Raw genomic sequence first — 13,875 nt, forward strand, 5'->3', positions numbered from 1 at the left:
AGTAAAACATTTAACGCTGCTGGATTTCATTTCCCTGATATACTAAATTCAAGCCTTGCTGTCGACAGCCTTCGATTTCAAACTTTTGCAATCAATCAAAATATATTGCGAACTTGATTTAGTCATCAATATGACTTATCCCCCACACCTTGCTCCAGTGTGCAATCGAAATAAATAAATTATGAACGATTTCGGAACGAAACTTCAATGCCACGTTGAGTCAGGTTATTTCGTTGGGTCTTCTAAAGACAGCAGTTTCATCTCTTTGAAATCACTCATTGCCACCTTAAAGCTAGAAGGCCACATTTCGTAATGTAGTTCTAGAATCACTATGTGAAAATAATCAGAGATAAAACGCAATCGTGGATTATCGTTAATCTAGTGTTCTACTGCATCCGACAACAGCTTTGCTGGTATATATTAGTTTCAAATCTTTCAAATCGGTGCTTAACTGGTACCTAGTGTATCTACCCCGAAAAGATGAAATGAAACTTGACTTTGGTGGCATTTGAACTGAGAACGCAAAGATGGATGAAATCCGTCTAAGCATTTTGTGCGGAGTGCTCTAGTTCTAGTATGACAACTGATTTGGGGTTAAAAAATAACAGTAGTCGGAAATACCTGTATTGTGAAACTGGTTTGTTTGTTCTGCCACACAATTGATTAAAAAAATATTGTAGGCTAGCGCTGTATAGAAAAATGTACAGCCCACCGTCTGTTACACACGAAGGAATATGACAGTGTGTACCATGCTTTAGATAATCTTTCATGTGGCGAGCAGGCCCTCGTGTGGCGTGTATAGCCTCATGTGATGAGTAGTCCTGCATGTAGCAAGCAGGTTTTCATGTAGCAAGCAGACCTCATGTGGTGAGCAGACCTCATGTGGTGAGCAGACCTCATGTGGTGAGCAGACCTCATGTGGAAAGCAGACAAGGCCTCATGTGGCGTGTAGACTCTCGTGTGGCGAGCAGGTCATGAGACGAACATAACCTCATGTGGAGTGTAGGCCCTCATCTGGCGAGCAGGCCCTCATGTGTCGAGCAGACATTCAATTGGCGAGCAGATCTGGTTATGACGAACAGGTCCTCATATAACGAACAAACCCTTACTGCCTCCTCGACCTTGATCCAGCGGGGCATCGCAAATATGACTCGGATGAACAGAGTTTGATACTCATTACCATTAGACTGGATCAATGTGAAATGCCTCACCTTGATCAAAAACTCAAAGTGCCACCTCGTCAAGGAATTGTCAATCGTGTTCCGAACTCTATAACCACCATGTCACGTGCCTTCACAGGCTAGCACTCTCCTACATATCTGTGTCTATTTTGCTTCGCTTCGCAGTAAAAGTTATTTTACATTGACATAGCTTGTCAATACTTTTAACCTTATAAAATAAACCTCTCTTCTATCAACCCTGATACTGTATGTCTAATCTATCATTGTCGCTTCTAAATTACCAGGGAACGGTATCGACCAGCTGCACTCAGCGTCGCTCTGGTTGAGTGTTTCTAAGACTTTATAGAATGTTGTGAATACAACATCGATTTCGCATCTACGCTTAATATAAAATGAATGTCCGTCAGGTTCGATGATGTGCTGTTCAATCACCTTAACTATATGTTCATGGAATATGCATGTAAGTGGCTGAGTATTCCAAAGACATTATATTCTTATTACTTAGAATCATTGCGATACAGTGAAATAAGCCTGGACCTTTACATGCATGTGCAATCAACATAATGAGTTACACAGTTTCCGTCTACCGAAAGAACCCAAGCAACGCTTTGTGTGAGTTAGACCGATGCTATGATAAACAAAAATCTAAGATAGTACTCAATAAGATCGAACCCGGGACCTCGTGATTAGCGAACCGAGCTTCATCACAAATCGGCACCATGCAAACTAGGTCTAGATGTATCATAAATACACTTATTTCTTTATTGCCCACATGGGGACAAACAAGGACAGACAAAGGGATTAAGTCGATTACATCGACCCCAGTGCGTAACTGGTACTTAATTTATCTACCCCGAAAGGATGAATGGCGAAGTCGACCTCAACGGAATTTGAACTCACAACGTAACGACAGACGAAATACGGCTACGAATTTCGCCCGGCGTGCAAACGTTTCTGCCAGCTCGTCGCCTTTAGATGTATTATAAATACACTATTAATCAATAACATCACAATAAAACTACTACAAATCTATATTTCTGCCGCTAATCAATGAAACTAAAATAAACCAAGGTGCTTAATATAACCAATAAACCCAAACGAAATCAATAAATTTAACATCAAATAACGTATTAAATCTAGATCAAACACAAATTGTATCGACAAAAGTGTTTCAAGCTCAGTCGACCTTTGAGCTTCTCACAATCTGACTTGTGTTTTTGACCAAAACATTTAACATTCTACATTTCACATCGCGTAGCTTAAGTGATATTTAAACGCGGACACAATCCAGCGATGATGTTGAATAGTCCAGCACAGCTGTCTCAGTGACCTAGACTGAAAAGCAAAAAATGAGATGAGAAAAGATTCTCAACTAGAGGTTCGATCAACTAGCAAGAGCAACTAAATCTCACTCGAATTGCACAGTTCCGTCCTTCGGTGAAGGAAGTCGCCTTAACGTTCGAACAAACATAAACACGGTAATGCTTCTTATCGTATTACAAATGGCTAATATTCTTTTCTAGTCTAGGCACAAGGCCCGAAATTTTGAGGGAGGGGTCCAGTCGGTTAGATCGACGCCAGTATGCAATTGGTACCTAATTTATCGACCCCGAAGGGATGAAAGGCAAAGTCAACCTCGGCAGAATTTGAACTCAGAAACAAATTGCTAATATTATCTGTCGGTTACAGCTTCAATCAGATGCGTCTTTGGTGTCCTGTGACAGAATTTCAACAGAAAATTCATGAAACCGGAACAGATACCACAAGCCATTTTGTCAAAAGCTCAAAAAATATTGTCGACCAATAGGTCAGGAACGGTACTTTCTGTTTCAGCCCCAAAAGAGTGAAAAGCAAATTTGATCTCAGCGGGTTTTGAACTCAGATAGCAGAGATTACGAATAAAGCTGCGATGAAATCTATCCAACATATCAATGATTGTGTCAATTCACCGCCCTGAATGCTGTTAAGTGTTCATATTTACTGAACACGAAAAATGATCGTTACATGAAAACTTGATTGTAGGCCTGTTTTGGTCAAGAGGGATTTATGGCTAAACAGCAAAAAGCAATAATAGCAAATGCGAAAATGCAAAAATCGACGTTAACTGGGAGATGTCGAAGTCTTAAGTATCTTTCTTACATCTCATTTTTCATGTAAGTATAAGTTACCTGAAACCTAACAGTTCAACTGTGGAGGAAATATAAATTTCATCACGTCGTAGTAAACGTCGCTCAAAAACAATTCCCTGTAAACTTGACAAAGTAGTAGCATTCTTCTTTTTCTTCTTCTTCTTCTTCTTCTTCTTGTATTGAAAGTGTTTTGCGTGGGGTGTGTGCAGTGCCCAGTAGTGCAATTTTCTGTATGTTATATATATTTGTAAGTCCCGGTGTTTTTGTTATGTATTTGTCTGAATATTTTTTATCATACCTAATGTGCCCACTATGATTTTGATTTTGATTTTTCCCAGTTTCAGCTAATGAGCTGTGGCCATGCTGGGGCACCGCCATTTGTTTGCTACACGGTTTTACCTACGGATGCTTTTAGCAAACGCCATCTGGTGCATGAGAGAGTTTGATGCAGCTGCCCTCATCTGCACCTCCTGCCGTGAAGTTGTTCATCCGGGACACCTGACAGGAAGAAGATCCAGTCTACTTTAAAAGACATCCGCATCTACACCATGCAGGTCCCTCAGGTTCTTCGGGAGGATATTGAAGAGCCGTGGGCCTCTGAAGCCCAGGCTATCACAGTATCTTGTCCTACATCTTGATGTCAATTTGGAGTCCTTGGTACTACGCAGTGGCGTCCGTTCTGGCATTTGTGTGACTCTCGATGCCAAAGTCTGGGACAAGACCTTCCAGGATCTTCCAGATATATATTATGGCATATCTTTCTCGCCTACGCTCCAGGAATAGAGCTTTAATCTCTTGAGTCTCTCCCAGTAGCTCATATGCTGCACAGAGGCTATCTTCTTCGTGTAGCTTCGTTGGATCGCCTCAAGTTCTGTGATCAACTTGACACTGGATGGTGACCATAGCTGAGAGCAATAGTCAAAGGGGCTTAGGACAAGTGTCTTCCAGAGGACCATCATGGTTTCTTGTTCTCTTGTTCTAAAGGTTCTAAGAATCCATCCATCCAGCCGTCTACTTTCATTGTCAGTTTAGCAACATGTACATGAAAGGTCGCGTCATCACTCATGTGAATACCCAGGTCACGCACTGATTGTGCCCTGGGATTGGCAATCCTCCGAGTCCAGTGTATTCATTGGGTATTGCATTCAGTTTTGCATGCTGATAGTATAAAGCTTGAAACTTTTCAGCATTGAACTGCATGCTATTCTTTTCAGCCCACTTGTATATTTCGTCCAGCTCACATTGCAGGTGCTTAGTGTCTTCAGGTTCTGTATTGCCTGTGAACTTTTGTATCATCTGCATAACTTGTGATCGTGGCTCTCTGCGTGGCTGAGGGCATGTCTGAGAGGGCCATTATGAACAGTAGTGGTCCCAAAACAGTGCCTGCGGAACAACCGCTCACTATTTGCGTGCTAATGGAAGTGGCCCCCTTGGCTGCTACCACCTGACTTCTATTCTTCAGAAAGTCATGAAGCCATTCTCCTAGTTTTCCAACTATGCCAAGATCACGCAGTTTGTGACATATCATTCCATGATCGACTTTATCGAAGGCCTTTGCGAAGTCGAGATATATGACTTCCACATTTGAGTGGTTGAGCAGTTGTTTCAGCACCCAGTCATAGTGCTGCAGGAGCTGAGTTAAGCAGCTTCTTCCTGGTCGGAACCATGTTGGGTGTCAGGCAGCAAGTCATTTTCTTCAAGGAAGGTGATTAGTTTCCTTCTGACTATTCGTTTCCATGACCTTGCTGATGTGTGAGGTCAGAGAGGTAGGTCTGTAGTTCTTTCTTGGGCTCCGCTCTGCTACCTCCTTTATGAATAGGGCATATTTTACCTTCCTTCAGTTTTCTGGAAGTTTGCCAGCTGCAAGGAAGCTCTGAAAGAGGAACTGCAGTGGTCTTGCTAGGACTCTCTTACATACTTTTAGGAGGATTGCCGGGAATCCATCGGGGCAATAGCTGAGTCTGTTTTCATTTCATCTATAGCCTTTATTACATCGTCTTCCTTTATATCGATGTAATTTATCGTCGCCGCCTCTGATTCTATATCTGCAGTGGTAAAGAAGTCAGTTGGATTGCTGATTTGGAAATGCCCAAGGGGTGGAGTGAAAACACTCTGAATTGTTCATTCAGTATTTTCACTTACCCTCATTGGTTTTCCTGTGAGTGTGCCATCCTTTCAAGGAGTGGCCCTATCCTACAGTGCACCGTAGCTGTTTCTTTTTGGCATACCTGTAGAAAGCTCTGGGGTTAGTTTTTATGTTGTCTATAGCCCAGGCTTCTTTTCTGCTCTTTCCTTCTCATGGGAGAGTTGCAGACAATTTTCAATTTCCAACAGTTTTATTTTCAGGCGGGACTTTTCACTGCTTTCAATTTGTTTGTTTAGGCGATTTGAAATTTTTGTACGCCGTCTCATTAAAATTTTCCTCTCTCTGGGGATTTTTTCTTGTGTACAGTGGCCTTTCTCTCTGGGACACATTTGTAGCATATGGCTTGCATTACAGACATGAATTGTTGAAGATCATGTCGATGTCCGGCGAGGAGAGACATTCAGGCCAGTTTTGTTTGAGGATCTCTTTCTCAATTTGTTTCCAGTTTGCCTTATTGAAGTTCAAGCTGAAAGATTCTGAGGGTTTCTTGTAGGCTGCATGTCCCGTGCTCTCTTTTGGCCCGTAACATTGTCAGCTCTACCATGTTGTGATCCGAGAGTAGTGTCGGTGTCACTTTCACATTATGGATGAGATCCATATTATTTGTGAAGCAGAGATCCAGTGTGTTACCTGCTCTGGTTGGTTGGAGTATTACTTGCTCCATGTACAGGTGTTGATGAGGTTCAGGAGGGACCCCTCTCGCTGTCCTCGTTCACATCTTGTCATTCCTGGGAGAGAAAGGCCCTGGGCCATCTGACATTGGTAGATTGAAGTCTCCCATGAGAAGTACACTTATGTGTTTTTCTAATGTGATTAGAACTTCTTCTATTTTTAAAAGGCAGTCCTCAAACTTGCCCATAATGACTTGGGGCATCTGGAGGGCGATATGTAGCACACACAACTACATCAAGTTGCCTTATGTGTACATTATGTGGTCACACACACCGAGTTTGAGTATGACAAAGGACCTGGGGTGTGAGGTCCTCACGGATGTACATAGCAACTCCTCCATGACTCCTTTCTTTTCTGTCGGTCCGTAGTACAACATACTGTGATAGGAATTGTTTCTGTTCTTAGTTGTTCTCAGAAGTGTTTATATCCTGTTCGTTCGAATCACTGACGATTATTGGTACATTATGATTTTTCAGACAACCTAACATCACTAGGGCACATAATGTGAGGTTGTGTTGAAAAAGAGGAATAGGAAAATAAGAGAATCTAAAGAGGTAAAAAAGAAAAAAAGTAGCTGGCAGAATCGTTAGCATGCTTGGCAAAATGCTTAACGGCATTTCGTCCGTCTTTCCGTTCTGAGTTCAAATTCCGCAGAAGTCAACTTTGCCTTTCATCCTTTCGAGGTTAATAAATTAAATACCATTTAAGGACTGGGGCGGATGTAATCGACTTAACCCCTCCCCACGAATTTCAGGACTTGTACCTATAGTAGAAAGGATTATTATTATTATTGTTGTTGTTGTTGTTATCATTATTATTACTAATAATAATAATAATGATAATAATAATAATATTAATAATAATGATGATGAGATGATGATGATGATGATGATAATGATGATGATAGTAATAATAGTAATAAAATAATAATAATAATAATAATAATAATGATAATGATAATAATAATAATAATAATAATAATAATAATAATAATAATAATAATAATAATAAAAATAATAGTAATAATGATATCGTTATTATAATATTTTCTAATCAACAAAGTATTATACAAATTTGAAATACACTTAGAAAGGAGAAAAAAATATTGAAAAAGTCCTTTATATACAAAACAGAAATTTAAATAAGCAAATATATAATATAAACGATATGAGAAATCACTATATGGATCACTTGAGTGCTAAAAATAGACGTCAAGCCGTCTTACCACTAAACCTGTGTTCTCAACTTGTAACACGCTACTAAAAAAATGGACAACGTGTAATACGTAAGAAAGTAACTACAAAATGTGTGAATATGCATATATATATATATATATATATATCTTATATAAATATATATATATATATATATATATATATATATATATATCTTATATATATATATACCTTATATAAATATATATGTATATATATATATCTTATATAAATATATATGTAATATTATATAAAATATACATACAAACATGTAAATATATGTATATACTTTATTTAAAAGCAGCAGAAATTCAACAAAACCTGTTACTCGGTGTTTCACCTTCCCGGTCGTCGGACAGTTTATATATTTATATATAATCACACATATATATATATATTCAAATACATTTATGCGTGTTTACATATATATATATATATGCATATACATATTTATACTTGTGTGTTAATATTTATAGACATGTATGTATACGTATATATATATGTGTGTGTGTGTGTTTGTGTGTGTGTGTATGCGTATATATATATATGTGAGTGTATATGTGTTTGCATATATACACTCAGGTACACACGCAAAAATTATGTTCCCAGATAAGCTAAACAGCAGCACAAGAAGATAATCATAACATTTATAACACAACAACAACAAAAAACAAACCAATAAAACGAAAAAAAAGGACTAAACTTCGAAATGATCTCTTCTGGCGTTTTGAACAAGAAGCTGGAAGGAATCGTTTTTATATCCGAGGCAAAGCGTGAGTATGAATAAGAAGTAGTCAAAGAAGGGGAAGATGCCAGGATACTGGATAATAAATCAATAGAATGCACTCGCTCACACACGCACACACACACAGACACACATACACACATATGTGTATGTTTCTATGTGTGTGTATGACTATATGTGTATATATACGTATACATATTCGTATATTATTTATATATGTATATGTATGTTTATGTATATATATATATGTATATACATGTGTCTGTATATATAAATACAAAATGTATATATATATATATATATATATATATAATATCAACATACTACATGTACATATATATATATATATATATATATACAATACATACATACATGTAAATATATATATACGTGTATATATATATACATGTGCACATATATAAAAGTATACATATATATGTATATATGTATGTATTATGTATATATATTTGTATATAGTGTATATATAACGTATATCTATATACATATATGTATAGTATAAAGAGAGAGATGCATATATAGAATATATACGCCCAAAGATACAATAACACATTGGTAATCGGAGATTCAATGGTGACAGATGTTTATTGCTTACATATAAGACGAAGAGATATTCGAGCATACGTTCATACAAGCAGAGATAAAAAATAATCATTATGTGTGTGTGTGTGTGTGTGTGTGTGTGTGTGTTTACTTAAAAATCAGAAAAGATTTGTGAAGTCTATGACGGCAAAAAGAAATAGGTTGTATTTTTATAAAAATATGCAACCGGTTTCAATCTTTTTAAAACTCAGTGTAGTCATGATGTAAGAGATGGGGAAATAAATCGAAATATGCCAAGATGAACTTAAAAAACCGACGGAATGTTTTGAAAATATTTTCTTTCTTTTGTCTACAGTAATATTCTCAAAATTAGTTCTTGCTTCTTTAATATAAAGTCACTCGTGTAAAACCTTTTAAGCATTCAATATTTATATATCTATGTGAGTGTACGTGTATTTCTGTGTCTATCTATCTATCTATCTATCTATCTATATATATATATATATATATATATACTGTTATATTTGTATGTGTGCATGTATATATATATATATATATGTGTGTGCGTGTGTGTGGGGGGGGGTGTGTGTTTATGTATGTATCTATGTATGTACGTGGAGCATAAATGCTAAATATTTAATATTTAGTAGAATGAATCATAGCACGGCCGAATTGTAGTCTTGCACGAAGCTTACAAAGGAATTAGCAATTATAACTGTTCGTTGAACATACGGTCATCTGGAAAATAGAAAGCGTGAAACAAGTAAGAGAAATAGGTATATGAAACCTACTTATCTTTCCACATTTTATCGTGTATTATTGCTATGATATTTTTCGAACGTTTGAACTTTTATTTTCTACCGCAGTGAAACTTATTTAACAACTTGAATTTTCATTATGTAATTTTGATCAGAAACCTTTTGAATGGAATACTTTTAAGCATGTTTTACCGCCATGAAACATTTTTCGCTGCTATTTCGTTCTTTTAAATTTTCATCTTTTTTTTTTTCTTCTTTTTTGCTTTGAAAAATATAAAAGTTATTGAACACTGTATGGTGTTTTAATAAATAAAAAAATTACATTGTCGCCTATGTTTGCTTGTTGCATATGTTGAGCCAGTCAATAATGGTATATTTCGTTGGCTGCGTGAATATTAGCTGAAGCAATCTCAAGAACATTTAACTTGATATTTATTGCCAGACATAAATGCTGCTGGCTGTTTACAATGGACAATATTAATAACTGCTGAATGGGAGATAGATAAAAAAAACCAGCGCTGCATCCGTAGCATTTACTTATGAAACCGAGAGCCTGGAGTTGTGTGCGCAAATTTCTCAGAACCGTGTGGCAAGAGAGGAGGCACATGAATCAGTTTGTCGATCTGCTACGAATTAAAGCGACAAAATAGTTTCCATAGGGTACAACGAGGTTAAGTTTTAAAACATTTGAGAAAACCACATTACACCACAGCTTCACGCCGACTGGTTAATTTTAAAATCAAACTGTGCTAGCTCACTCGTGGTGCCTGAGTGAGTGTCTAGCGGTTAGGGCCCGAAACTTCGCGTCAACATAAAATACAATTCTTATACAGACCCTGGTGCATCTTCAACTCTTAAATAAATGTTTCTATAGACGTACAATCATATTAATAACAAACAAATTATCTTCGCTAATAATCACTGAAAAGTTGTAGAGTTGTGATCTTCAATTGACGAAAAAATATCTACTTTCATTTTATTAATTATATTTTATAATTATACATACACATTATGCATCCATCCATTCACAGAGACATACATATATATATATGCACTCATACATCTCTCTCTCTCTCTCTCTCTATATATATATATATATATATATATATATATATATATATATATACACACTCCTCCATACCTCCATACATATATACATTCATAACTGCACACTTACATAGTTATATATGTGTGCATATGTGTTGTATAGATTAATGCGATTTAAACAGGGACGACACAGCTGGTGCATTTGTTTTGTTCTCTCAGTTCAGAGTTGACAATTTATGTTGAATAAGCATACAAAATAGCATTGCAGGAAATACTAGGCATTACGCTTTTCTATAATGTAGTTTTCCTACTCTTGCTCGAGTATGTGCAGCATGATATCAAATATGGCCGTATCGTTAAGATGTTCGCATCAGAATCCTGCGGTATCGTATTCATTCTACTGCACGGCTCCTCGGGCGAGTCAATGTTACTGTAGACCCGAACAAATAAGGCCTAGTGGCTGTATTTCATAAACGGAATTATACATACATACATACATACATACATACATCATGCAATACATACATACATACATACATATATCACACATATATATATATATATATTATATATTATATATATAATATATATCTATATATATATATAATATTATTATATAGTCAATTAAAAAAATAGAGATACAAAGAAAATCAAACAGACGCGTGAGGACGTAGCACAAGCAATGTATAAATCGGCGCTCGGAGAAAGAAGAGAGTTTTTGTTTTACGTTTTGAGCATAGCTCTTTGTCGGAAACAGGAAAAACAAAAAGATTTAAGGGAAAGAAGAACGAGGAAATATATTTGAAAAAGGAAAAGAACCACTTCACTGACAGTTATAATTTAATTTTCTTATACATAATATAAGTTAATTTTACAGTTTGGTTTGTAGATCTAGTAAGTTCTTTGTTAACGTCGGAAACGAGATTTTTTAGAGGTTCCTTGTTAACTTTTGTGGAGAACTTTCTCGCACTCGTCGGTGGCGGTTATTAAACTGATCTTCAGCTTGTGTTGTGTTGTGTTGTGTTGTGTGCTTCTATATATATAAAATATTTGAGTATGTCTGGGGTGTGGTTGGGGTAATAATAAGTGTGAGAGTGAAGGAGTGTTCATGAATCAGATCAGAAAGGAAATAGTGAATGGTAGAAACAAGATAGTTAATTGAGGGTAGAATTGGGAGGTGGTGGGGGTATTTAGTGAGTGTTTTATGAAGGGCTTGTGAAAGTGTCCTCTTGTTGGTTCCATATGAATGGTTGACTTTGGAGGAAAATATAATGGTCAGATGCTTTTCAAATTCTCATATGGCTGAATCAGCTATCTTAATTTTATAAAGAGAAGCTTCAGTAATTTTCTATGTGAAAGATGAGTTTAGGTGTTGTTTGGGGGGATGGGGTGTTAACGAGGTGTAAGATACGTGTCTTTTGATAAAAAAGGGGATGATAGCATAGAGGGAGGAGAAAGAGAGACACACACACACATAAGTTTAGACTTGGAATGTTTGTTGATAGAAATATTTTTATATTTATATATTGGTTTGGGAGGGGAGGTGGAAGGGAGATCATGCTATCTCACATATTTGCTTCCCTACGTACAAACAAACGAATGTATATATATATAATATATGTGTGTATGTGTGTGTGTATACACATACACATATGCAAACACACGCACATACATGCATATATATATATAATACATGCACATATACATACATACACCACACACGTTTTCCCATATATACATACACATATACACACACATACACACATATACAGACATACATGCATAATACATATTTATATGTATATATTATATATATATACATACATATATATATATATATATAAATATAATATATATATATATATATATGCATCGTTTGACAAACTTCAACTGATAGTAAGTAAAACCATTAAACCATTTAATTCCAAGATTTATTTATGTTTAACAACTGAATGAATTTAATATACAAGCATCTAAATATGAAACATAATGAAAATTATTCCAACTGAAGTCTTTCAGTGACACCATTTTCCCCAAATAAATAAATAAATTGAATATTAAATATTTGGGGAATTTTTGATTTACTGTCAGGTGACTATTGGCCAAGTCAGTATATCTACACACATACACACAGACATGTATTTTCTAGTTCATACAAAACCATATATTTGTAGATGCATTAACACCTATATATTTATATATACCTATATACACATGCATACGTACACACACACACATATGTATATGTATCTATACTATTCAAGTATTTCAGTTTATATGCACAATGCTGGGACGGTGATTAGTGAAATGATAGTGTACCTCCGTGGGTTGTTCTCTTCAACCAACGAATAATTTTGCAGCTTATTGTACTTCGATACAGGAAAAATTCACAACTATCTGCGCCAATAAATCACTGCTTCTAAGAGTTATTATTTTCTTGTGTCTTCTACGGACTGCTTGAAGCTTCCTTCACCTTTATCCTAGGATCTTACCTTTACATATCTGTTTGTCTGTCTGTCTGTCTATCTATCTATCTATCTATCCATCTATCTATCTATCTATCTATCTATCTATCTATCTATCTATCTATCTATCTATCTATCTATCTATCTATCTATCTATCTATCTATCTATCTATCTATCTATCTATCCCCTATATATGCGACTGTGATTGTGTGTATATAAATATATATATATATATATATATAAATCAATAAATGGTGGGGTTGTGTTGACCGCACGTGGAGAAATGATAGGCAAGGAAAACTTAAAAAGCAGAATGCTAAATTGAAGGAAAATTTTAATGAACATGGGGGTATGGAAAATTTTGAAAAATTAATAAAATATATATATATTAATTCATACCGGTTTTCGTCACAATGTGACTTTTCAAGAATTGTAAGGTGGAAAGAAAAAATCTTTTGGTTATGTTTGAGGAGGGGCAAAAAAGAAAATTACATTGTTTTCTGGCAAAAATAATAATACACATGTACAAATTTAAAAATAGGTATTCCGATACATTGTAAAGTCTTTGTGTATCACGAGTTAATGATAGTTTGTCTTGAAAATTACCTTGGAGATTGAGATCCATGTGATTAAATCCATGTGCTGTTTAATTTAATTAAGGATGTCTGTTAAGTGAATGTCAAAACAGGAAGTAGATGTCCAGTTCCTGTGAGTAAGGGGAGAAAACTCTGTGGGTTTTAAGCTCTTCAATTTGGGTTATATCAATGTTTTGTAATAAAGGGTGTTAATAAACTTTAGATTATAAAATTATCATTTTAGCTTCATTTGCGTTATCTTTTTTATATAATTGTTTGCTAACTTAACATTCAGTTTTTTCATTTTTGTGTCTGATGACAGTAGAGTGAGAACAGACCCAAAAATGAAAAACATTATAAATACACACAAAATCCTCAAAT

General features: G+C 35.6%; 1 long non-coding RNA gene across 1 annotated transcript in view; it reads left to right on the forward strand.

Moving 5' to 3' along the window:
- Nucleotides 1-13,663, forward strand: part of LOC118765519 — a 23,480-nt gene extending 9,817 nt beyond the window's left edge. Inside the window, exon 3 of the long non-coding RNA XR_005001382.1 lies at nt 13,539-13,663. This is a non-coding gene — a long non-coding RNA (uncharacterized LOC118765519). The remainder of the gene's footprint in view (nt 1-13,538) is intronic.
- Nucleotides 13,664-13,875: the final 212 nt, after the last annotated feature.

This window comes from Octopus sinensis, linkage group LG12 (genome assembly GCF_006345805.1).
Source record: "Octopus sinensis linkage group LG12, ASM634580v1, whole genome shotgun sequence".
Classification (NCBI taxonomy): domain Eukaryota; kingdom Metazoa; phylum Mollusca; class Cephalopoda; order Octopoda; family Octopodidae; genus Octopus; species Octopus sinensis.